The 24,498-nt window shown below is 37.2% G+C and overlaps 1 long non-coding RNA gene and 1 pseudogene across 1 annotated transcript; one reads left to right on the forward strand and one right to left on the reverse strand.

The window, feature by feature from the left end:
* The first annotated feature begins 3,271 nt into the window (after positions 1 to 3,271).
* Positions 3,272 to 14,064, forward strand: LOC103718186 (uncharacterized; annotated as a pseudogene).
* Positions 14,065 to 18,775: 4,711 nt separating this feature from the next.
* Positions 18,776 to 24,305, reverse strand: LOC149767800 (uncharacterized). Its single transcript, XR_016400278.1, has 3 exons — positions 24,124 to 24,305; positions 22,719 to 22,753; positions 18,776 to 18,882 (listed from the first exon to the last, which is right to left on the reverse strand). It is a non-coding gene; the product is annotated as an uncharacterized LOC149767800 (long non-coding RNA).
* Positions 24,306 to 24,498: the final 193 nt, after the last annotated feature.

The raw sequence follows: 24,498 nt of genomic DNA on the forward strand, positions 1-24,498 counted from the left end.
CTTTCAAAACCTATAAGGCAGAAGTAGAGAAACAATTAGAAAAAGTTATTAAAATTATGAGATCGGATAGAGGTGGGAAATACTATGGTCGATACACAAATGAGGGACAACGACCAAGTCCATTCGCTAAGTTTCTCAATGAACCTGGTATTATAGCACAGTATACGAATCCGAGTTCACCAGATCAAAATGGTATGGCCGAAAAACGAAACCGTACACTTATGGACATGGTAAGGAATATGCTTAGCAACTCCATCTTTTCTTTATCTATGTGGGGCGAGGCCTTAAAAATTGCGATGTACATCTTAAACCGGGTTCCCACTAAAGCAGTTCCAAAAACATCTTTCGAGATGTGGAATGGTTGGAAGCCTAGTTCAGAACATATACACATATGGGGTTGTCCGGTTGAGGTCCGTATTTATAATCCACATAAAACGAAATTGGATTTAAGGACAACTAGTTGATTTTTTATTGGTTATGTAGAAAAATCCAAGTGGTTTAAGTTCTTTTGTCCCACTCATATACCAAATATAATAGAGGCTAGAAATGCAAGATTCTTGAGGATGGTGACAATAGTGGGAGTGGGCTTTGAGGAATTACAAGTTCAAAAGAACCCTATAATTATGAATGAAGTGGTTGTACCTTTGTGTATTCCTATGGATATTATCGGGGAGACACAACCAACTATAGAATTGCCACCCATCCAGAAACAAGTTGCTATTAAGAATGTCATACAACCTTCTGAGGATGTAGATATGACATTAAGGAGATCAACAAGAGTAAGAAAATCTGCAATATCCTCTGATTATGCAGTGTACCTTCAAGAGTCTGACTATGATATTGGAATTGAGAATGATCCAAGTTCCTTTTCGCAAGCCATGAGTGGAAATAAATCCACATTTTGGTATGATGCCATGTTGGAAGAGTTAAACTCAATGGCGAAAAACCAAGTCTGAGATCTTGTTGAATTGCCTAAAGGAGTCAAAGTTGTTGGTTGTAAGTGGGTTTATAAAACCAAAAGAGACTCAAAAAGCAATATTGAACGATATAAGGCCAGACTTGTAGCCAAATGATTCACTTAGAGGGAAGGCATTGATTAGCATGAAACTTTCTCTTCAGTTTCAAAGAAAGATTCATTTAGAATAATCATGGCATTAGTGGCTCATTTTAATTTAGAGCTTTACCAAATGGATGTGAAAACATCATTCCTCAATGGAGAATTAGAGGAGAGGTTTATATGTCTCAACCAGAAGGATTTTCTTTGGATAAGGAAAGTCCTCCCGTCAGTGGTATAGAAAATTTCATAACGTAATAACTTCATTTAGTTTTGAAGAAAATTTTATGGATCAATGTATATACCTTAAGGTTAGTGGGAGTAAATTCATCTTTTTTGTCCTTTATGTAGATGATATCCTACTTGTAAGTAGTGACTTGTCTATGTTGCACGAAGCAAAATAGTTTCTTTCTCAGAACTTTGACATGAAGGATATGGGTGAAGCCTCTTATGTCATAGGCATAGAGTTTCACAGAGATAGGTCTCAACGGACATTAGGACTATCTTAGAAAGCCTACATATAAAGTTTTAGAGAGATTCAGAATCAAAGACTGCTCGCCTAGTGTTGCACCGATTGTTAAAGGTGACAAATTCAGCCTAGATCAGTGTCCAAGAATGATTTAGAAAGGGAACAGATGAAGAACATTCCATATGCGTCTGTAGTAGAAAGTCTGATATATGCTCAAGTCTGTACAAGACCTGATATCGGAGTTGCAGTAGGAATGTTGGGCAGATAAGCAATCCAGGCATGGAGCACTGGAAAGCTACAAAGAAAGTGATTGGATTACATGCTTACATTCAAAGAATCCGATCAACTTGAAGTGATTGGATACTTGGATTCGTACTTTGTTGGTTGATTTGATTCCAGAAAATCTACTTCTGGGTACATTTTCCTTCTCGCGGAAGATTCTATATCCTGGAGGAGTACGAAGCAGACACTGACCGTGACCGCTTCTTCTACTATGGAGGCAGAATTCGTGGCATCCTATGAAGCTAATTCACAGGCGACATGGTTAAGAAATTTTATCACGGATCTTAGAGTTGTGGATTCTATATCCAGACCATTAAGAATCTTTTATGATAATTCTGCAACGGTACTTTTCTCAAAAAACAATAAAAGTGGTAGTCGAAACAAACACATCGACATTAAGTTTTTGGTTGTTAGAGAAAATATTCAAAATCAACAGGTGAAAGTTACACATATTAACACAAGCTTGATGATCGTCGATCCTTTGACTAAAGGAATGTCTCCTAAATTGTATAAGGATCTTGTGGAGCATATAGGACTTGTTAGTTCTCCTTGTATTTAAGATGATTGTATGTACTTGAGACATCATTTATTAATGAAAAATCTTTCTATTGCAATATAAAGTTGATGATTCTGAAATTATGTTGTCTTCTCATATGGTGCGTACATAAAGTTTTAGAGAATGACATGATTGTCTATTATGACAATAAATAGTTCATTTGGACATTAAGTTTGGACCTCGAGTGATCATTTGGTACTTCATTGAAGGGAACAAACACATTGTGATACATGGAAGGTAGTATTCATTTGGAGGATATGAGCCACCATGATTCATGTATTTGAACTCTTTGATATAAGTATGAAGTTTAAGAGTGAGTATAAATCTCTTATCTATAGTTGTATGGCCATACATTCAGAATACAAGAGATTTTAAATACAATATGTGACAACATGGGCCAAGTGGGAGAATGTGAAATTATGTCCCCACAATTGTCACAAATTGGGCCTTTAAACTAAGCCCGTTAAGCCTTGCCCTTTATCTAGAATCCTGTACTACAGTTTCTCATACGGATGAGATTAACTGTATGGACCATAATTTTCATACGCGCAAACCAGAAGTCTTGTCGGACAATCAAGCAAATAGTGGACGTGGACCACACCATTGGATTACTATACTATGACTGAGTCAACTATTTTTTTTTTTTCTTTGTGCGAGACAGAAACCGCGGATGGAAGTTCCGTAACTTCCATCCTTCTTCCTCTTTAAAAACCCACTCTTGATGGAAGTATTGAGATCAATAGTACGAAAGAAAATCAGAGAAAGGTCCCTGGCCTTGCAAGCAAGAAGCCTTGTTCCATCATTGGCGCTTGAGAGAGGCTAGAAGATTTCACTCTTCTCCGTCGAAAGATTGAGGCCAAATCCTGCTTGTGGATCGACATCCCCTTCATGGCTGGAGGTATTTTCCACATTGAGATTAAGTTATTCATCTCACAGCCTTTCCTCTCCAGAATCACATACACCTATTTCACAGCATCGGTGCCCTTCGATAGATCAGAGGTCATGGTTCCTACCTATGCATCGACTCTTCTATTGGTCACCAAAATGAAAAATGTCTCTAGAAGGTGTTTGTAAGTGATCCTTCCATGATACAAGTCTTCCATACCAGAGAAGGGCAGAATTAGCGTAAAATGAGTAGATACAAACCTGCAGGCCATGAAGTTTTTCTGCGTTTTTTCTGAAGAATCTTTAGGGTGATCTCAGAGGCTAATTAGCTAATTTTTTCCCAATGCTTTTGACACTTCTCATGACACATTTTTCAAAATAATCCTTCTAGCATAGAAGGAACCAATGATTATAGGTTGCAAAGCAATGATTAAGACAACCGGCCTCTCTGATATTTTTTTTTGGTTTGGCGCACCCCCATGACACTGAAATTGTAGTACTGCACCAAGTTGGCTGGAAATGTGAAGATTTCATTACCTAAGAGCCTAAGAAGACAGGACTCTAAATCCTAGTCTGAACATTAATCTGGTGATGGCCATTGAGAAATTAAACAGAGAGGAGAGCACCCGTAGCATGTAGTATTTTTTTCAAGTGACTAAGTGAAGTGGATAAATATGCTCTCTTAGCAAGAATTATGCCGCACAAGTAGATATATATGTAGGAAAAAAAATAATCACATTTCATTAAGTTCAAATTTTATTAAAAAGAAGTCCTTTGTGCATTATTGTTCACAAAATGTTGGCATTTCTTGCCTGGTTTAGAAGGAATTAAAATGAGGCCAAAACTTTAGTTTTCTTTGAGGAAGAGAAATTTATTTAGTTAATTCAACAAATATTATGGATGAACAGTTAGAAATTTATAAAATTATGGAAAAGTTTGACACTGAAACCAGGAAAGAGAGTCAATTAGTGCAGTTGAATGGAAACCGGATAACAACAATTTTATTCGGTCCGGATCTGATAAAAATCGGGTTTGGTTTTCGAATTTATGCCGACTAAACCCGAACCCATAAGTTGCAGCCACTTGACTTGGTTGGCCCTTAAATTTTTTCTATCATGTCATGTCGCAAAGGAAAGGATGGTGATCTTGTTCTCCGTTCTCCGCAACCTTCGTCGTATGGTGGAGGACTATAGCATCTTTCGGCCGCGCATGTGTATCAAGAGACGAATAAAGCTGTTGATTAGGTCGCTACTATACTACCCAGTACGACAGACCAGGAGGCCGTCCACTCGTTGTTTTGTCAGGCTTTTGATTCTGCTGGCTGTATCTAGTAGTTGTGCAGGCAGCCGTTGAAAAAACAAAAAAAAAATCAAATAAAAGGAGAGAATGGTGAGGGTGGCCACCTACTTCGCCATGAGCTTTAGGGCCTTCCTCTTTTGGCAATCCATGGACAATATCCACGTCTGGTCGCCCTTCACCAAGACGAGAAGGTCTCTCTCTCTCTCTCTCTCTCTCTCTCTCTCTCTCTCTCTCATTATATCCGTTTTGCACCTTGAAGCTATGAAATGGTGATGTCTTCTGTTATTGGGATGATGTGTGGGGTTGGGGTGGCCATCCAGGCCAAACATGTATTCAGAGAAGCTAATGGGGCAGCCGACTGGGTGGCTGCCTTCGCGGCTCATCATTCAGGGTACACCTTTTGGATGGGGGAGGGCGAGCTGCCACTGGCTCTCCGTGAGCTAGTGTTTTTTGACTTTATTGGGTGTATTCGTACACGTACTGTATGAGAACCCGTTTTCAGCAAAAAAAAAAAAAAAAAAAAAAAGATGACTGGATTGTAGAGGGTAACTTTTTTTGTCTTTTTGTGTTTGTCTTTTCTGGCTAAGTTTGTCCACCAGAGATTTTTGGATTTAAGAATGCATTTGATTTATGTGGTTGATCTATGGAGGGTGAAGTTGTCTGCGAGATCTTCTTGCAATTAGTGATAGTATCCTCCTATAGTTTGTGAAAGTCTCATTCTGGATTTTTGGAAGAACACTCGAGCTGAACATATCCAATCTTGTTATGTGAAAAAAGACAATAATAATTTATTCCCAGCCTTCAAGTTCCCATCCCATGGTGTTTCATGAAGCATTTTATTATGTTTTCTTTATGTTTTCCTGTAGCTTATCCACTTGATGTCCCTTTTCCTTATGTTCTTAACCAATCATTCATCAGTCTAGATTCTTTTCGTCCTAGTTTTTTTTGTTTCATTTTTTATTTTTTATATTTCCCTTCACCACCCTTCGATTCAGGTATAAAATAACATTTCTCAGCAATTCTCTTATTTTCCTAAAAGTGAAATGAGCTCTGGTGCTGCAGGAGGCTATGTATGAGCCCCAGATTGATAAAGATTAATTGAAAAAGAAGATAGAGGTTGGGAGAAGAACTGAAATCTACTACAAGATTCCTCTCTTTAACTGTAGACTGCAGCAGTATTCCTGAATTAAGAGTTGTACGAGAACAACGACTTTGCTTAAACTTTCCTGTCAAAAAGAACAATCAAAGTCTTTCCTGAAATAGTAATATTTGTAACTGGCTCTACATAAAAAACCATTAAAGTTGTTCCAACTTACAATCTCAATGGGTCCAAAATTTTTATCAAACTAGATTCAATGTAGGATCCTTAAGTTATGTTCCTGCTCGAAATAAGGCTCAAAAAGTCTCAGCAAAATAACCCTACTAGGAAGTTAAACATGTCTACACTTCTCATGAAAGAATTAAAGAAAAATCCTATATTAACTGAAAATCAGCAAATAAATACGTTATTTGGATTTTCTTTCACCTAGATCACATATAGTTTGCCATTAATGCTTGGTTTTTTTATCTTGATTGTGTCAATTTTCCACAGCAAAGGAATTTTCCATGGCAAGAAAAATGCCTTGGCTTGGAGCTCTTCTTCACTTTGGTGTGACTGATGTTGTTGGGGTCTTGGTTTCCTTGAGAAGAAGGCTAATGTGTTCCTCCTCTCAAACTCTTTAAATTTACTTGGTATCTCTTCATGTTCTTTAGAAACATCATCTTGTTCCTCATCTTTCCAAATGGGATGGGCCAAACACTTGGTTTCTTATCACTTTCTATTTTAATTGCAGCTTCTAGGAAATAGTAAAGCATTAGATTCACGCAATAAGTTTGACCCACTATTATAATGTCAAAAGCAAGCTTTTGTTCTTTTTAGAGATTGGTCAGGAATGCAATAGCTAAATTAATTTTGCAAATGTTTTTCTTGTAATATCCATAAGCTAATTGAGAAGGTTGAATGAGAAACATGTGTATAGGAAGACCTCAGTAAATAATATTTTTGATGCTTCTTTGATACATGCATATTTATTATCTTAGTTAAATTTATTTTCTACATATACCTTCTTTTTTCTTCTTTTCATCAACTCAAATACTTGGACATACGTCCAAATCCAATTCTTGTGTCCATGTTCATACAAGACAATGACTTGTTACACTCCAGATTAGCCACAATTTTGTAATTTTTTGAAGAAGCCTTAATTCTTGATTGGACCTCTTGTGGAAAGCCTAGATCCGAAAATAAATAATGAGCAGATTCTTTCCATGATCACTTTCTAGTTCATATCAATTGAAGACATCAAATCCTAGCACATTATAAAGATTATTTTTTGCAATTACTTCCCATATGTATAAGATTTCTTAGTTTTTGGCTAAGAATGCATGTGGAGATATTCATATGTAGGTTCAAGGTAATTCTAACTTCTAAATCCATAAATAGAGGTGTCTTAGTATTGTGAAAGCCATCTTGAGTTCCATTTAATTGTAAATATTTTTCTTTAACTTCGCAATTTTTGAAAAAAATTTTCTGTTTTTTCCCTCCTATCTTGCGACCCTATTCCTGAGTATATATTCTTTTGCGTTAAATATATACCTTTATTCCTTAGTTTTGAAGCTATTTTGTTGGATTTTATCATTTTTTATTTACCTTTTTAAAAGTCTTTAATTTTGGTAGGTTCAGGAATACCTTTTTGTTTTACTGTGTTGCCATTTTTTTTGATGACTTAGAAGAATGGTGCATCATCTTCGTACTTTGTGAAAAGTGGTAACTTTTTTATATACAGCTTTTACGTATTCAGGTTGATATCATATTATCTAAAAATGACGTTCTTACGTTGTCCATCTTCATGGCAATGTTAACTCTCCACACTGGAATTTGTGCGGTTAAAAACCTACAAAAGATCAAGGTTCAGAGTACTAGTTCTACTACCATACTGCTACCCAATTGGTAGAAGAGAATATTGAACGATCATGTCAAGAATAAATTACTATAGCTTTATAATGGGAAGGTCCGCCGAACCGGTACCGGTAGGCGTATCGGTGGCCTACTGGGCTGGTTTGGACTAGTTCGTACCGGTGCCGAATCGGTCTGTTGCCTAGCACGTGCATTCGCGGTTTCCAGCACACGTACTGGTGCGAACCAGTTTGGTTTGCACTGGTACGCCTCTGTACCGCTCGGTTCCGGACCCAAAGGGGCCGAAACCATTTTCCACTACCAGACTGGACCGGTCCGGTAGAGACGGAACCGGCCGGTACAGGCCGGTTCAGCATACCAAGATAATGGGGTGCTTATCTAAGAATCCTTATTTAGACTTAAATTGGTATTCCCTAAGGTTTCAAAGATTCATCATATGGTGGATAAGATATTTTCTCTAGTCTATTATGCTGAAAAAAAAGTGTGCTTTAGTTGAAATGTTGGTAAGTGAAGGATACAATTATTGTTCATCTTTTCAGGTGGCCACCTGAGCTATGACTAGCAATGTCCACTTCAATATGACCTATCAAACTTTACTTGGTAGTTCCACCAGTTGAGTAGGGTCAAGCAAGGCCACCTCCCCAGTTTTTGTTTTCCCTCCTCTCTACTCCTCACTGTCTCCTTTCCTCTCCTGCCCCGTGGTCAGGTCTAAGTAGGTCAAGACTCATTAGAGATTGTGTTTGACCATTGGTGGGTTAGGTTGGTTTTGCAGTTAAACAGATCAGGTGATAGAGATTGATCCAGTTCGTACCTGATTTAATCAAACCCATTCCCATACGCGGCCTAAGAGGTTGCTTTAGGTGTGTGGGTCTTCAAGTGCCCTGCCTAAGGCCTAGGAAACTTATATAGGAACCATAGACATTGGGCTGCCTTAGCGCTCTGCTAGGCGTAATATGGGGACTTGGAGAACTCAAAAAGCCTAAATGGATTGGTGGACTTTGATGGGTTCTGTTGGCTACCAGCAGCTCTTTTGGGTTATTTTGTTGTTCTCTTGGCAGAGAGCAAACTTAGCAAAGAGAATGGAGAACATAGGCTGCAATGGCAATTGGACAACCAATCCACTGGCTATCAAAGCCATTGGGGATTGTAACTGTTGCTGCTGCATTAGTTGAGATCATGTTTCTTGCAACTACTGCAATAAGCCATGATCCATGACTCCAAACCTTTTTCATCCAGTCTGGGGGCTGGCATTAGTGGTGTTAACTGCTGATGAAGGGGAAACTTTTATCAAATCCTTTGATGCTGCTTCCATTCCTCTTACCTATGCCTTTTTTTATACTGTGTATACATGCTGTAATGGACAACTATGGATAAACAAATGCATTTATTCTTCTTAATGTATTTTGTGCGAGATTAGAACAATCTCACAAATTATTTTTTATTTCTTTTTGATTTCATTGTTTAGTTGTTTTAGTAGGTAATTGTCTTATTTAGCACAAGAAGATGTTCTGTATGATCAGGTTATAATTGTTTACTTCAATTAAAACTTAGTCTGCCAAACCCCACCCACAACATCAGGTATCTACTAAAAGGAGAACAATATATTGGAATAATTCCTCTATAAAATGAGCTTGTTCAATAAGATGCTTACGTGATACATCCAACGTGCAATGCAATTCGCATTTCTTTTTTTGGAGTCATTCATGATGGTTTGTTTCATTTTTTCTCTTGCATAAAAATTTTCAAATCTAAATGCTAACTCCCTTCTAGTACATCAGTTGCCTTTACCCGCTCTTGTATCCCCTTTATCTTCTTTGCCTTGTTCACTTCACCCCATTTATGTAGTCCAAAGTCTCATTTATCACCTCAAGTAGGATGTCCTTGCAAGAGGTGACATCATCTCCTATACTTGTCAAGTGACTTATTTGAAAAACATCCTTAGCATGGTTACTGAATTAGGCGGTACGGAATGTACCGAATCCGTACCGGTACACGTGTGGGGGGCATACCAAGACACGGTACGCCGAACCGGCTTCCATATTAGGTGAATCGACACAGTGATAGGGTGGCACCGGTACGGGCTCCGGTACTAAGATGGCATACCATGGTCCATAGTAATTGCACTTGAAGTGATTGCTATCTTTGTCTATCATTCCAACTTGAAACCTTTTCAGTATCACCATCCAACGCTGCTAAAGGCATGAATCAATTTAACTTGACAGAATCAAGACCAATCAGCAACGTTAAATATTTCTGCATTAATGAAATTGTTATTGTGATAAAGTAAGATAAGGACAATGAAATGCATACCAAATTGTCAATACAAGAAGACATGAATTCTTATGGCTTATGACTGTAAATTGACAAGTCTTTAAAAAAAAACAAAGAAAATTTACCCCAAATTCATGGCCCCTTACCCTCTCATTTACTACTATTTACTTTTGAATTCAAATATATGACCAGTTATGAAGGAATAATGTCCTTTGGGAAGAGATTCTGGGAAGCCCGTCCACGAAAATTTTGGTGAGGGACTGCCTAAACCTGAACGAAGGCTATTAAAATCATGCTCTACCAGCAGCAGATATACTAAACCAAATAAAGAATGCAATCACATGTTCTCCCCTTTCAATCAAAACAAAAGGAAAGAACAACGAAAGGAATAACAATGAGAGAGTCATGGATTCAATGTAAGATTTCAGGTGCCATTCCAGTTAACATCTATGAATGTTGGCAGATTATATTTAAGATCTCCATGCATCTGAATCACACATAACAGAATAAAATAACCAAACAATGAATTTGAAAGGGAAAATTATTAGATGTTAATCATTTTCTCTCTTTCTCTTGTGCATTCATCTTCTAGCTTGAGATGCTAGACTTGGAGGTTAACTTAGAAGTGATTGAGGGCAAGCAAAGCGTCTAAGTGCTGCACTGATGCTTGTGGAAATAACAAGCCCATGAGAAGTGGTATCAAAGCCAAGCTCAATGTGCACCACAATCCTTGTGAGTCATTTTAGCCCCTCTCTAGGGGATACCTAGGTCGAAGAGGACTCTTTAGGGTCGAGTAGGACCCAGGCTATGGGTGCAACCCCCTCCCCTCCTTCTTTTTTAATCATGCAAACAGAAAATCAAATTCACCATTATAGCGTAATAGAGGTTAAGATTAATCAAAACAATAGCATGTCATTTTGTCACATCTTAATTAGCCAAGTCAAATATAGGTGTTCAGAGTGACAATGATATCACATTATTAAAATTTAAATATGAAAAATAAAAATATGACAATTCTTTGAAAGAAACTAAAGTTTATAAGTTATAGTTGAAATCCTCTATTTGCATTAAAAATTGCAACTAGGAGAAAGAAAATAGAAAATAGACAAAAGTATGGATGAAAAGGTAGGAAAAGAGGAAGAAGAGGAGAGCAAAAGATATTCCATATGAGAAAAGAAAAAGAGAGTAACATGAGAAGAGAAAGAGAAAGTAATGTGAGAAGGGAAGAGGAAAAGGAAAGGAAAAGAGTAAGTATGAAAAAAATAAAATGAAAAACTTTTAGGGGTCTTTGGACTAACAAAAATTGCTGAGTGCCTCCCGGAGAGTGTTGGGCTCCACAAGAGCCTCTGATTCAAGGTGCATAGGTGAATGGGTTGACGATAGCTGATTGAAGGCTAGTTACTTGCCCTAGCATTGAAGATGAGGGAGGTGTTGAGTGGGGAGAGATGGGGGAAGGAATGACAAAACCAAAACAAATATAAAATTTTGCTGACTGCACTTCTAGTTTAACTAAAATAAGTTTATTTTAGTCACAATAGTGAAAATAAGATCAAGTGAGAATAATAAAAGTGGAGCCTATGTAACCTTTAGCGTAAGAATGCCTAGTCGGACACTGCCTAGGTTGTAACGCCCAATAGTCCCACATCGGAAAGACTCGTTCTAGAGCCTGGGCATATGAGGCGGGTGTCTCCTAATCCTGCAGACGCGTTTTGGGTGGAAAACAAAACCGAGGAGAGGTGAAGGACGCTTGCGTGAAGCCCTAGAACCGGACAATATCTGGCAGGAGAGCCCCGCGGTCCCCCCTCATGTGGCCCCCATGTGGGCACTAGGTGCCTCACGTGCCTCGCGCAGGCGGGGGCGTGACATTTGGTATCAGAGCCGAGGACGGCTCTTGTCCGATGATGGGAAGGGTGTGACGCCCAATAGTCCCACATCGGAAAAACTCGTTTTAGAGCCTGGGCATATGAGACGGGTGTCTCCTAATCCTGCAGACGCGTTTTGGTGGAAAACAAAACCGGGGAGGGGTGAAGGACGCTTGGGTGAAGCCCTAGAACCGGACAATATCTGGCAGGGGAGCCCCGCGGTCCCCCCTCATGTGGCCCCCATGTGGGCACTAGGTGCCTCACGTGCCTCGCGCAGGCGGAGGCGTGACATAGGTGCCTAGGCAATAGCTGAGATACATAGAATTATTTATCCATCATGACATGCAACACAAAAAGGTAGGATGTATAACATTGCTCTTCAAGAAACAACATACAACACTGCATAGAACGAAAACACACATACACACACATGCTCTTCAGTTTGCTCATCTTCGATGCTCTCATCATCATTATAATTGCTTTCAGTTGTGCACATCATGGTCTCAAAAAATGGTTTGTCAAATGAGAGTTCCCCAACTTCAAATATATAAAAACACATATCAGATGCTTCCACAGCATGCAATTTAGGAAACCTTCCTCTTTCTCTGTTCTCTTATCTTTGCACATACAACTTGTCTAGTGAGTGAAGAGATGGAAGGGATGGCAAATGCAAGAGATTTTGGTGCAGAGTAAATTGGTTTGTTGCTGAGCTATTCAGTACTTAACCTGCCTTACCTGTTAAACCTTTCTGAGCATTTTGGACTGCCTAGTTGCCCTTTTGAGCCTATTCGGCTCTTCATGCATCAGGATGGGTTCTCGGCATTTTGGGCTGTTTGGTTGCCCTGTTGAGCCTATTCGCCTGCTTAAGCATCTAGAGTAGGTATAGGTCTCCTAAGTTCCTAGGCAAGGAAACAGGTCCCCATAGAGCTGCTTGGGCTAGCAATTAAAACAGTATGGTTTCTTTAATGTCTGTCCAATGTCTACATCATTTACTCTTGCTTTCATCCTAATCCCTGTTCTTGGGTGAAGGGACTCTTAGTTGCACTGCAGGTAACTTGGTTCTGTGAAACTTCTATCCACCACGTAGTCTGCATTATAATATTCATTTATAACATTGTAAGTTTAACCTTCTACAGGTTCTTGTAATTAGAGAACTTCCTCTTCCCCAACTTTGATGCTGAAAGTATCAAATTTATTGGAGACATCTATGGATTGAAAAGGTGGGGCTACTCACGTTATAGCTGCTTCTTGGTTATTAGATATTAAATGGAATTTTTGAATGTTTATGGCAGTGCAAGTAAAAAGTTGTATTTCATAAATGTAAGAAAACACATGAAGAGTTGTTGATGTTTCCACTTTTTCCAAGGATGGGTGGGTAATTCATTTGGAGCAGGTGCCTCCTGAAAAGTAATAGGGGGGTGCCTAGCTTTGCTGAAGTGTTTTTTTTACTCATATATGTAATGGTGTAAGCCTTTATATCCTTTTCTTCAAAATCTGATGTGTTAAATGAGATAGGTTTTGCATAGATGAGTTGACACCACCAACTTGGGCTTGGTGTCACTTGCAAAGATATATATTGAACCAACGATGTCTCAGGTGTTCAGGCTAATAGCAGATTTTAAAAAATTATAGCTTAGGAAAGAGAAATATGCTAAAAAACAAAGCACAATGAGGCAACTGGAAATACTGGTTTTGTTGCATGAAGGTTTTGATAGGTTGGATTAATTGGAGACACTACTTACTGAATATGCTTTCTAAAACACAATAGGCAGCTGGAGTTGAATGTTCTCTGATGGCATGCTCATTATTTTTTGGGACTTTGGGCTGCATTGAAACTGATAGTTGCCAACATTTTCGAGTTAATTTATTCATAGCCCCGACCAATTAACCACTGAAGATTGTCAATCATATAGTAGATGCATCCTGCAACGGTGTAATTACAAAAACTAGTAAAGGAGTAATTATGTCCTAAAAGCGTGCCATGGTTTGCATCTCTTCTTTTCTAAAAGATTTTCTCACTTTAAGTAAGACAATTGCTATTCTATTTTGTGGTTCTGAATTGCTTTTCATGTTCTTTCAGAAAGAAAGATTGGAAAGAGAAATGGAGATAAAGCGGGTTACAGAGGACCTGTTGGCTCAAGCAAAACATTACCCTTGCTGAGACATCCTATTTTGGTTCTTTTCCTTTAAAATTTTTGTATGCTTAAATAAGAGTTTCCTGGAAGAGTGATCCCTGATTGCCACTAAATGCTGGTAATTAGCTCACATAGGTTGTTCTGTTTCCTAACTTCATGCTTGGATTTGCATGATATATCAGCTTTTCAATGCTATCAGACAGTCTGAAGAACATAACTTCTGTTTCCTTTATGCCTGTCCACCTTCTGCTTGTTTTGTATAAGACAAGACAAGGGTGTAACTGATACATATCATGCATGATAAAATGTTTGATCTGGGAAATTATCATGTGGTGAATTTGCTGATAGGAACTATAGTCTGTCAGGGCAGGTGGTGAAATTTGCATTGGCTACATGCTTCACCTACCTGACATGCTTAGCTATATCCATTCATTACTCAGTTTATCTATTTCTATTATTATGAAAGAATTGTTATATAACGTACTATTTATGTTCCACATATTTAGAGTTATCTACTGTTGGGATTCATGCGAAGAACTTTGATATTCACAAGATGCAGATATCTACAGATCTATATGAGTTTCGACGGCATAAACTGGCTTTGAAAATTGGTAAACAACTATTATACTTCAAGGTATTTTAAACAACTAGTTGATGAGTATAATGTATTCATGATAAGCACCATAACTTTTGACTATGTGCATGTGTTCTCAATTTTATATTAATTCTTATAGATAATATTTGTTATATCTTTAGAAAATGCTTGCTGTCCATTATATATGATTATTTTTCTAATTCTCTTCATGGTCTAGCTTGAGATCCTAATTCAAGAGATGTCAAACGAGGCATTTATGGATTGGCTATGTGGAGCTGGTTCAGCTGATGGCATCGTCAGGAAGTTTAAATGATGTTGTTTAGCTATTTTGTCCTGCTAGAGAATTCCTAAAAATTAAAACACCTTCCCTTCCACCTCCCCGGCTCTCTCTTTCTAATTTATAAGCTATAAGTTTGTAGGTTTCTTGTTTACTTCCACCTCCCCGGCTCTGCCATTACCTTTTACACACTGTGAGTTTATAATATAACTTAAATGATTATGGCAGTAAAAGGTACTTCAACTTTTTTTTGAAAAAAAAAATTGTTACTGGAACTCGAACCTTAAATGATTCAGCAGGTCTCAAGTAGAATTTTTGTCCAAAAACTTCAAATTAAAGCTTTTTTTATTTTTTTTTTTATTTTTGGAGGAGTCCAAAAGACATTTCAAAATTTTTGCCAAACATCAAAAAAAGCATTTAGCCCTCTAAAAAACACTTGTTGGTCCTTCAAAAACAAATGGAGCCTAGAAATAAGAAAAAGAAAAGAAAAAGTTTAAAAAGATTCAAGGGGGGGCTAAGTATTAAAAGTAGAAAAGAAAGTAGTTTGAGTAAAGATTGAAATGAAACAATAAGAGAAAAGTAACAGAGGTATCAAACTGGCATCTAATAGCCTATGTTTGCTCTTGTCATGTCGGAAGGAAAATATATAACAGAGGTATCAAACTGGCATCTAAGTCACCCATTCGAGGAGTAGAGTGATGATGCTGCAATTTTATAGCATGAGTATTGTTGAAAATAGTCTGGTTAGCCATCGACACCAAATAGTTAACTGAGCCAAAGAGTCCCATCCCTTTCCAAGATTCGGTGGAATGGTTGCAGACTTCCAGCTCATCCAAATAAGCCACCGATCTTTTAACATTGTAGCTAGGACTATTGAGTAAACACAATAGATCTTGCCACATTAGAGTTGAGAAATGGCAGGAGATGAGTAGGTGTTGGTAATTCCCTGAAATCCATTGCAAAGAGTGCATTCTTATGGCGTTGATCGTCCTTGTTTTGTTAGGTTATTAGCAGTTAGTATTTTTCCTTGAATTGCTAGCAATGGAAGATCTAAACTTTTGTTGGTGTTGGAGATTCCTACAAACCAATTTGCCTAATCTAATTTCTGGCATGCAATATTGAAGAAGGTGTTATATGACTTCATACGAAAACTCGGGATGTCCACAGCCATATAAGCTTGTCAGCATCATCTTGTAAGTGTATGTTTGAAAGAAGAGGGCACAAGTGTTGGTATTCATCCATTAGTTGTAGTTCAATCTTCCAATAAGTGAGCAAACACATAAATGCTGGCTAGATGATAATGAAAGTAGCCTTGGATAGGAGTGCTACAAAGAGTAGTTTCCGGGCCAAGAAAGAATCCTTCATCCATCTTCAGGCAAGAAAAGAGAGCTTCATAGGGAGCTATTATGACAATGGAGGACAGATTTGTAGAAAGACAGAGTTGGCTTGAAATTATTCAAGAAGAGTGGTCTTTGTTTGTAATATTTATGGATCAGTGTTGTTTTTTGGAGTGTTGTAGGTCTACCATTCACTAGCATCAAATTCTACTACCAAGCAAATCTAAGTTCATTTAGTGGAGGTCTTTTATACCTAGTCCTCCTTCATATTATTTCTCAGGCAGCATTGCTGTCAAATTTATCAAACAAAAACCCCCAAAATTGAGTTTTTTCCTTTCTCAAAAAAAAAAGGCCCATGTCTTTAATCAATATGTTTAACTAACAAATTAGGTAGAGAAAGACAAACATAAGATATTTTAACATAGTAAATGGGATAAAGTTAACAAAAACCAATCTCCTTTAATTGAAATGGATGCTTCCCTTTCAAGTTGAGAGTCATAGGTCAATTTTGTCGAGTAGCTACTAGAGTCTTTTAAATAGTTTATTGTCATGCAGATAAACTCCTACTTATCTCCTAGAGAGCTGCTCAAGATTGTAATGGAGAATCTCCGCGACCTCTCTGTTGTGCAAGTCCTATATAAAGAAGAACTGATTTTATATAGTTGATGTTGGAAAACTTTGATAGCACTGGCCTATTATTGAGAGGCTTTTCAGAATATAGGAATAACATCTACAAATTGAATAATGGAGATATTCTCAATAATTGTGCTTAGGCTTTAAGAAAACTCTAGGCATTTTCTCCATGCTTCCTTTTCAAGTTGAGCATCCTTAGTCAATTTTATCAAGGAGTGGCTACTAGAGTGTTTCCAGTACCTTCTTGTGATATAGAGAAACTCCAATATATCTAACAAGAAGCTGCTTAAACTTGTAATGGGCAATCTCTATCAATAGCAGACCTTTGCTAACAGGTCCCATATAACAAGACTTGTTTTTGAGTAGTTGATGTTCAGACCAAAATTTAGCTCAAAAATATTTAGGAAAAATTTGATAGCAGTGACTATATTTGAGAGGCTTCTCAAAATAGGAGAGTGCCATCTACAAATTGAGGGAGGAGATATTCTCAATAATTGTGCTTAAGCCTTATAGATAGGTTTGGGCATCTTCTTCATGCACTCTCTTGCTCAGAAGATCCAATATCATTTTAGATAAGATTCAAGGCTCAAAATTGGTTCAAATTCTAGTTTTCCACCTTTTTAGCCTTTTTATCATTGGTTCTTGGTTCTAATAATTTCATTGATGCTCATGTTTCCACCTTTACCATTCAAATGTCATCAATAGAACTACTAACAATCCACCTCCATTATTAGAAAACAAACTCTTGTTGGACTTCACTTGTCAAACCTGTGACTTAAGTTTGAATACCAATGGATTATCTTGCAAAGCATGTAGAAAATCTTGAATGGGTCCAGCTTTGTGGCTAGACCCAAAACTATATAATTGATCTCACATATTGTCCCCTTAATTTATATCCTATAAAGCTATGTTACGATTTTTATCTAAGCTTCCATCATGGCCGAGATATTAGGTTTTGTTGGTGTTGGGCCCCAGTGTCTTAGCCAATATAAACTAATGTCTTGATACATTGACCAACATGACATGAATGTATGGGATAAGACATTTTGAATATTTTCTATTTTATAGGTCAATTGGTTGAGTTGGTAAAATAATTATATTTGATACAATGGTCTAGGTTCAATCTTGCTTAAAGGTGTAAATGAGCCAATGGGACCTATCTTGACTTCAACTTGTTTTGATAATCAAGCAAAGCTCGAACTAGCTCATTTAATTCCAAAATGAAATTGAGTTGTTCTAAGAGATCTGGTGAGATTGGAGGTCTTTCAAGACTTTCCTATATATTTTGCATTAGTTTTTCCAATTATATTTTGTTCTTATAATTGAAATATATACTATACTTGATAAATTATATGTATTTAATTAAATTGATAATGGTGAAAAATAATGCATATATATATATATATATATATATATATATATATATTCATATTTCTAGCTAAATCAAGTCAAGCTCAAGTGAGCTAATCCTAGCTTTAGCTTGCTTTCTCACTATGCAAATCGAACTTGAGGCAAATTTTAATTTAGATATGAGGTGGCTTGCAAATATCTCATTCATGTTGTGTCCTGTTCTCACTTCAATTTAGGTGGGTTTCCTGTTATCCTATTTCTTAAAAAGAATAGTAGTAGAAATAGTAGTAGAATAGTAGTACTAGTTGCAGCAGCTGTTGTAGATGGATATTGAATCAAAGACCAAACAATAACTAATCTAGGTTTTAATTACTAAATTAGCCCCAAGGTATCGATAACTTGTATCTTATATATTAGCCTAGATGTTGGGATTATACTTTCCAAACTTGCCTAACTTTCATCTTGATCAAGATAAACTAAGATTCCATTTCTTCTGAATCAAAAATGTTTTAAATAACTCAAAATTATCACTCAAAAGTCACTCAACTAGTGTGGTGAATTCTCATTGCCCATTTGAATGAATACCGTAAAGCATACAGTCTAATGAACCAAAACGATTGGTGCAAGATATCTGAATAACTTCTTTGAGTGATTTTTCATTGTAATTAATGCTACACAAATGTCACGCCCCAAATTCGGATCATGACACGATCGTGCTATTGCAAAATTAAACATACGATAACACGCAACCACTTTAAAACTTCAGATTAATTATGAACAATGTCATTCTTGAATGTCATCAAATGTTTCATCAGTAAAAGATTGATTACAAATCATCTAAAAATAGCAACATTTAATATTTCATTTTCTTTTTCGATAACCCTAAGCACGTCGCGCTCCTTGTTTCTAGCATCTTCTATTCATCTGTAAGAATATAAGTAAATTGGTGTGAGCTATAAAGCTTAGTAAGTAATCATGCATAATCTTATCAGATCAAGCATAATATTTTTCATACTAGTGCATTATTTTAAGAAACTAACAGTTGTAACAAAGTAAGCAGTTCATACAACATATAATCAAATCAGACGTAAAACTTTTGTCTTTATTTCATGCTTTGAAATCCGTACTCGCCATTATTCTTGCTTTGAAATCCATACTTAGCATTATTCATGCCTTGAAATATGTGCTGTCATTATTCTTGCTTTGAAATCTGTGCTTGTAACAAAGTAAACATTTTATATAAACCAACAGTCATAAAACTATGCAAGTCCATTCATGCAATTTCACAAATATGATTATGCATTATAAAACTTTTGCCATTATTCCATACTTTGAAATTCATACTCTCAGATGGTAATATAGCTATGGCCGCTCTTATTCCCACGGCAAGGCCTTTACCATTGCAGGGTCATCTTCCAATTACTATTACCCACTGGCGGGGGTCGTAAAGCCACGTTACTTTTACCCACTGATGGGAGTCGTACATAGCGATCTGAGAGTTCTTAAAACATATCATGCTTTTCATAAATCTTTTCTCATAGAAACTTTAGAAAGTGAATAATGGCATCATGATAGATAAAACTCATGATCATGCTGAAAATTTTGATTTTTCGTGTTGCACTGCTTTAGTTCCTTGGAGCATAAAAGAGGGGAATGAGAAGAAATGAGAGGGTGATGGAGTTCCTCTGCGAGGGATCCATGGGCCTTAATAGCCCTTAGCTAGAAGAGGAGAGTGGTGGTGATCGTGGCTGTCAGGCGGTTGTAACCGTCTCAGCTGGCGATCACCGCCTCTGGGTCTCAAGATGGGCCGGCCACGTTGGGCTTGGCCCATTAGCTCACTGTGTGTGGGCTGTTCCTCAAATTCTTCCCTCCTTAAAAATAATTTCGTTCTCGAAATTTATATACCTTAATTCTTAAACAAATGAAGTTACTTAGTCTTTTATCTAACATTCTACCATGTTTCCGCTGCGCACTCTGATTCAAAACACTAAAATCCTTGGATTCACTAATAACTTTTGATCGAAATACTACTTGTATTATGAACTAAAGAGATCCATATTTACAATTTTCCAAGTACAGCCTAAAAAAAGGAATTGTTGATTCTTGTCCCTTAATTTACCTCGAATACATCTAATCTAGATTAACTCTCAAGTCAATTGATCCATTCAAAATCATCATATGGGCTCGTTACTATAATTCCAAAATGTATTGAATCTTAATTCTTTTATCAATTCAACTAGACGATTCCAAGTCAAACTCTTATAACTATAACTATATATATATATATATATATATATATATATATATATATATATATATATATATATATATATATGTATGTATGTATGTATGTATATGCTCCAACAAATTACAAGACTTTAATTCAACACCAATGAGTCAAACCTCAAAGATCTTCCATCACAACCATCTATGTCTAGAAAAAATTCAAATTCTTCATGCAATTTAAGTTTCAACCTCAACACTATTGACAAATGACCCTAGATCAACTTATAAACCCAAACTTTCAATTGAAATTTCATATACATCACATAGTCTACGATAGATAAGAATAAAATTTATTATTTGGATCCAAAGATGATGATTAAGTCAATTAATAATTTCACCAAGATGAATACAATAAAATCAATTCTTCAATAAAAAAGCTAGAAGTAATATTACAATATATCCCCATATCAAAATGAACTTCCAAATTGATTAATAAACAAATAATTACATTGTATGATAATATTCCATGACCAATCCTCTTTCATTAAATTTTGGTCAAAATCCAATTAATCATAACGTGAAATATCCACTGAGAGGACTCCCAACATAGCTGATCCACACTTTGGCTACGAGCCTAGTAAGCAAGCATTCCAATTTCAATATCTATGTCCAAAATCAAAGTCTCCACTCAATAACAAATATCCCTTGTCAAATCATAAACTTAAACTTGAGGTTAAGCTAACACATCCAATAGTGTCCAATAATTATGAGAAAGATCTAATAGTCCAATCCAAAAATGAAAATTCAAATAACTAGAATTCCTCCATTAATATGCATACTCTATGGCCTTAAGAATTAAATTCCCCAATGGAAATACAATTATTTGCAATATCCAAGTATGCCAATACCAATTATAATCCACATACGGATTTAACCTTGAAGAACAATCCTTTATGATATTATATTAAAAAAAAATCTTTCTTGGCTCATTCCAATTCTATGACCAATCCATGTACAAATCACAATCTAATAATCACATCCAAATCCTTACAAATTTTAAACTTTCGAGTCATTTAAACAATATCTGAACATGGTATAACTGCTATGCCGGGGTAAACCTTCCTACACTTACCTTAGGTCAAACATCCCCCATCCTGATCAAAACCATCTTATCCAGTCCTTCATACTCATCGAATACCAATCTCAGTACTTATATTTTTATCACAATGCTTAGTGATTTTTCACTTAAGCACTGAATTTAATTTTACTACTTTTGTCATGTCCGAGGTGATCATAATCTTAAGCTATGATACATTTCTATTGTAAACCCTAGTGATCTTAAACTTATTCTTTGGTTCTAATTTTGGTCATAATCTCATGTGATCATAACTTAAACTCTGGCAATTTTCTAATCACAATTCATAATGATCTTAACCTAAGCTTTGATAATTTTTCTGTCACAATCACGTCCCTAGAATGGCTTGTATTAGCCCTACATTCCTTCTTTTTGTTGCTTATTGTCACCTAAGACAATATAAACCAATATTATTATTTTATTTTATTTTTTAATTTATTTATTTATTATATTATTATTATTATTCCAATTATGTGAAAGCCAACTTAGCTACCCATTCCCATGATTAAATTTTTGTTGCTCATATAATCAAATCAAACGTAAAACTTTTGTCTTTATTTCATGCTTTGAAATCCGTACTCGTCATTATTCTTGCTTTGAAATCCGTACTTAGCATTATTCATGCCTTGAAATCTGTGCTGTCATTATTCTTGCTTTGAAATCTGTGCTTGTAACAAAGTAAACATTTCATATAAACCAACAGTCATAAAACTATGCAAGTCCATTCATGCAACTTCACAAATATGATTATGCATCATAAAACTTTTGCTATTATTTCATACTTTGAAATTCATACTCTCAAATGATAGTGTAGCTATGGCCGCTCTTATTCCCACGGCAAGGTCTTTGCCACTGCAGGGTCATCTTCCAGTTACTATTATCCACTGGTAGGGTTCGTAAAGCCCCGTTACTTTTACCCACTAGCGGGGGTCGTATGCCTAGTTACTGTTAGCCACTGGCGAGGGTCATATATAGCGATCTGAGAGTTCTTAAAACATATCATGCTTTTCATAAATCTTTTCTCATAGAAACTTTGGAAAGTGAATAATGGCATAATGATAGATAAAACTCATGATCATACTGAAAACCTTGATTTTTCGTGCAACTTCTATACATCATAAATTTATATACATATTATGATATTCATGATGAATGTCATCTAATTAAAATTATGCAACTATTGATAACACATGCTTGATCCTAATTTTATAAAAACATAAATAATCATATATAATTTCATAATCGAGTAGTCACAAGTATTTGATAAAATATAAGATTATATCAGGGTTACTTACTTTTTCCACAATTCATATACCCAATTCTAATTGCATAAATAATACTTTTTCATCTTATAAAATATGATACATGATCCATAATAAGATTAAGACAGGTTACTTACCTTAATTTGCTCACCAAATGCTAATTCTCCAATACCTAGCAAAATCATTAAATTACATGTCACTTGCACATTTAATTTCTATTTATTTATAATCTTAAAGTCATTTACAGCCCATCCATAGGACTCAATTTCATTTTTGGATCCATAGTCTAATCAATTTCTGGTTCAAGCCTATGGCCCAATTCAATTTCTGGTTCGGATTTGATTTCATTTCTGGTTCAGGTCTGGGTCTATTGCATACTGGTTCAGGTCTGACCCATTTACTGGTTCAGGCCTGGGTCAATTGCATACTAGTTCAAATCTGACCCAATTTCAGGTTCAGGTCTGGGTCAATTGCATACTGGCTCAGATCTGACCCAATTACTGGTTCAAGTCTGAGTCAATTGCATACTGGTTCAGATTTGACCCAATTACTGGTTCAGGCCTGGGTCAATTGTATATTGGTTCAGTTAATTCTGGGTTTAAGAATGTTGGGCTCGGACCAAGGCCTAGCCCGGCCTCGGGCCTTTAAAGCCCGGTTCATTTGAAGACCACCCCAGAATCAGGCCCAATTCGGCCCACAGAAATTTTTATTTTATTTTCCTTTCTTCTTTTCTTTTCCTTCTTTTCCTCTTTTTCTTTTCTTTTCTTTTTTCTTCTTTTTCTTTTCTTTCTTCTCCTTCTCTTCTCCTCCCTTCCCGAACCTTCTTCTCTTCCTTTCTTCTTCCCGTCTCGATCTCCTCCCCCTCCTCTTCTCCTCTCCTCCCATAGGGCAAAGGGGCGAGCCTGGAAGTGCTTCGGAGGAAGCCGGCGGCGCTGCAGCCAACCAGCGGCACCCGCGGCGCCCGCGGTCCGACCTGCAGCAGCCGTGGTCCGGCTGGCCGCTCTCATCCTCCACCTACGGTGGAGAAGTTGGGGCGCGTGCACCTCTGAAGGAGCAGAGGAACCGGCCGAAGCTAGTGGAGCTTGCGTAGCGCGCGGCCGATCGCCACAGTCGGCCTGATGGCGTCCACAGTGCCCCGATCCGGCGGCGTCTACGGCCAAAACAGGGAGATCCCCCTTCGGCTCGTCTTCTCCAATCACCTCCGGCTGAGATCAAACTGGTTCCACCCTTGGGAACTGGATTTGCACGAGCCGAGGACCATTCCCATGAATCGGAAGATAGGTTTGCATTTTTGGATTTCTAGATCTAAGATTTTAGTGGAAGGAAAAGAAATCGGGTGAAGGAGAAAGGACCTCAGCCAATGTCAGCTCACAGCCGATCTAGACCTTTCTCCTCCCTCCTCTTCATCTTCTTCCTTCTCTCCTTCACTCTTCGATCTCTTCTATTTTCTTTTTTTTCCCTTCTTGGTTTTGTTTCATAGCCAGACTGGATCCTACTTGAATGAAGTATGAACGATACAAGAGAGAAGAGATCAAGACTTACCTAGCTCCGGGACAACTCTGTGATGTTCCCTCCAGCGGCTCGGATCCCTACTCCGATGATATTGCTCCTGCTTCAGTTCCTTGTAGCATAAAAGAGGGGAATGAGAAGAAATGAGAGGGTGATGGAGTTCCTCTGCGAGGGATCCATGAGCCTTAATAGCCCTCAGCTGGAAGAGGAGAGTGGTGGTGATCGTGGCTGTCAGGCCGTTGTAACCGTCTCAGCTGGCGATCACCACCTCTGGGTCTTCAGATGGGCCGGCCATGTTGGGCTTGGCCCATTAGCTCACCGTTTGTGGGCTGGTCCTCACAACAACTCCCTTTATGCATGCATGATCTATTAACTTTCACGTGTCAAGAGGTTATTTTGGTTTTCGCT

Source organism: Phoenix dactylifera, chromosome 4 (assembly GCF_051530095.1).
Source record: "Phoenix dactylifera cultivar Ajwa chromosome 4, Ajwa_hap1_PhDact_Kaust_v1.1, whole genome shotgun sequence".
Taxonomy (NCBI): domain Eukaryota; kingdom Viridiplantae; phylum Streptophyta; class Magnoliopsida; order Arecales; family Arecaceae; genus Phoenix; species Phoenix dactylifera.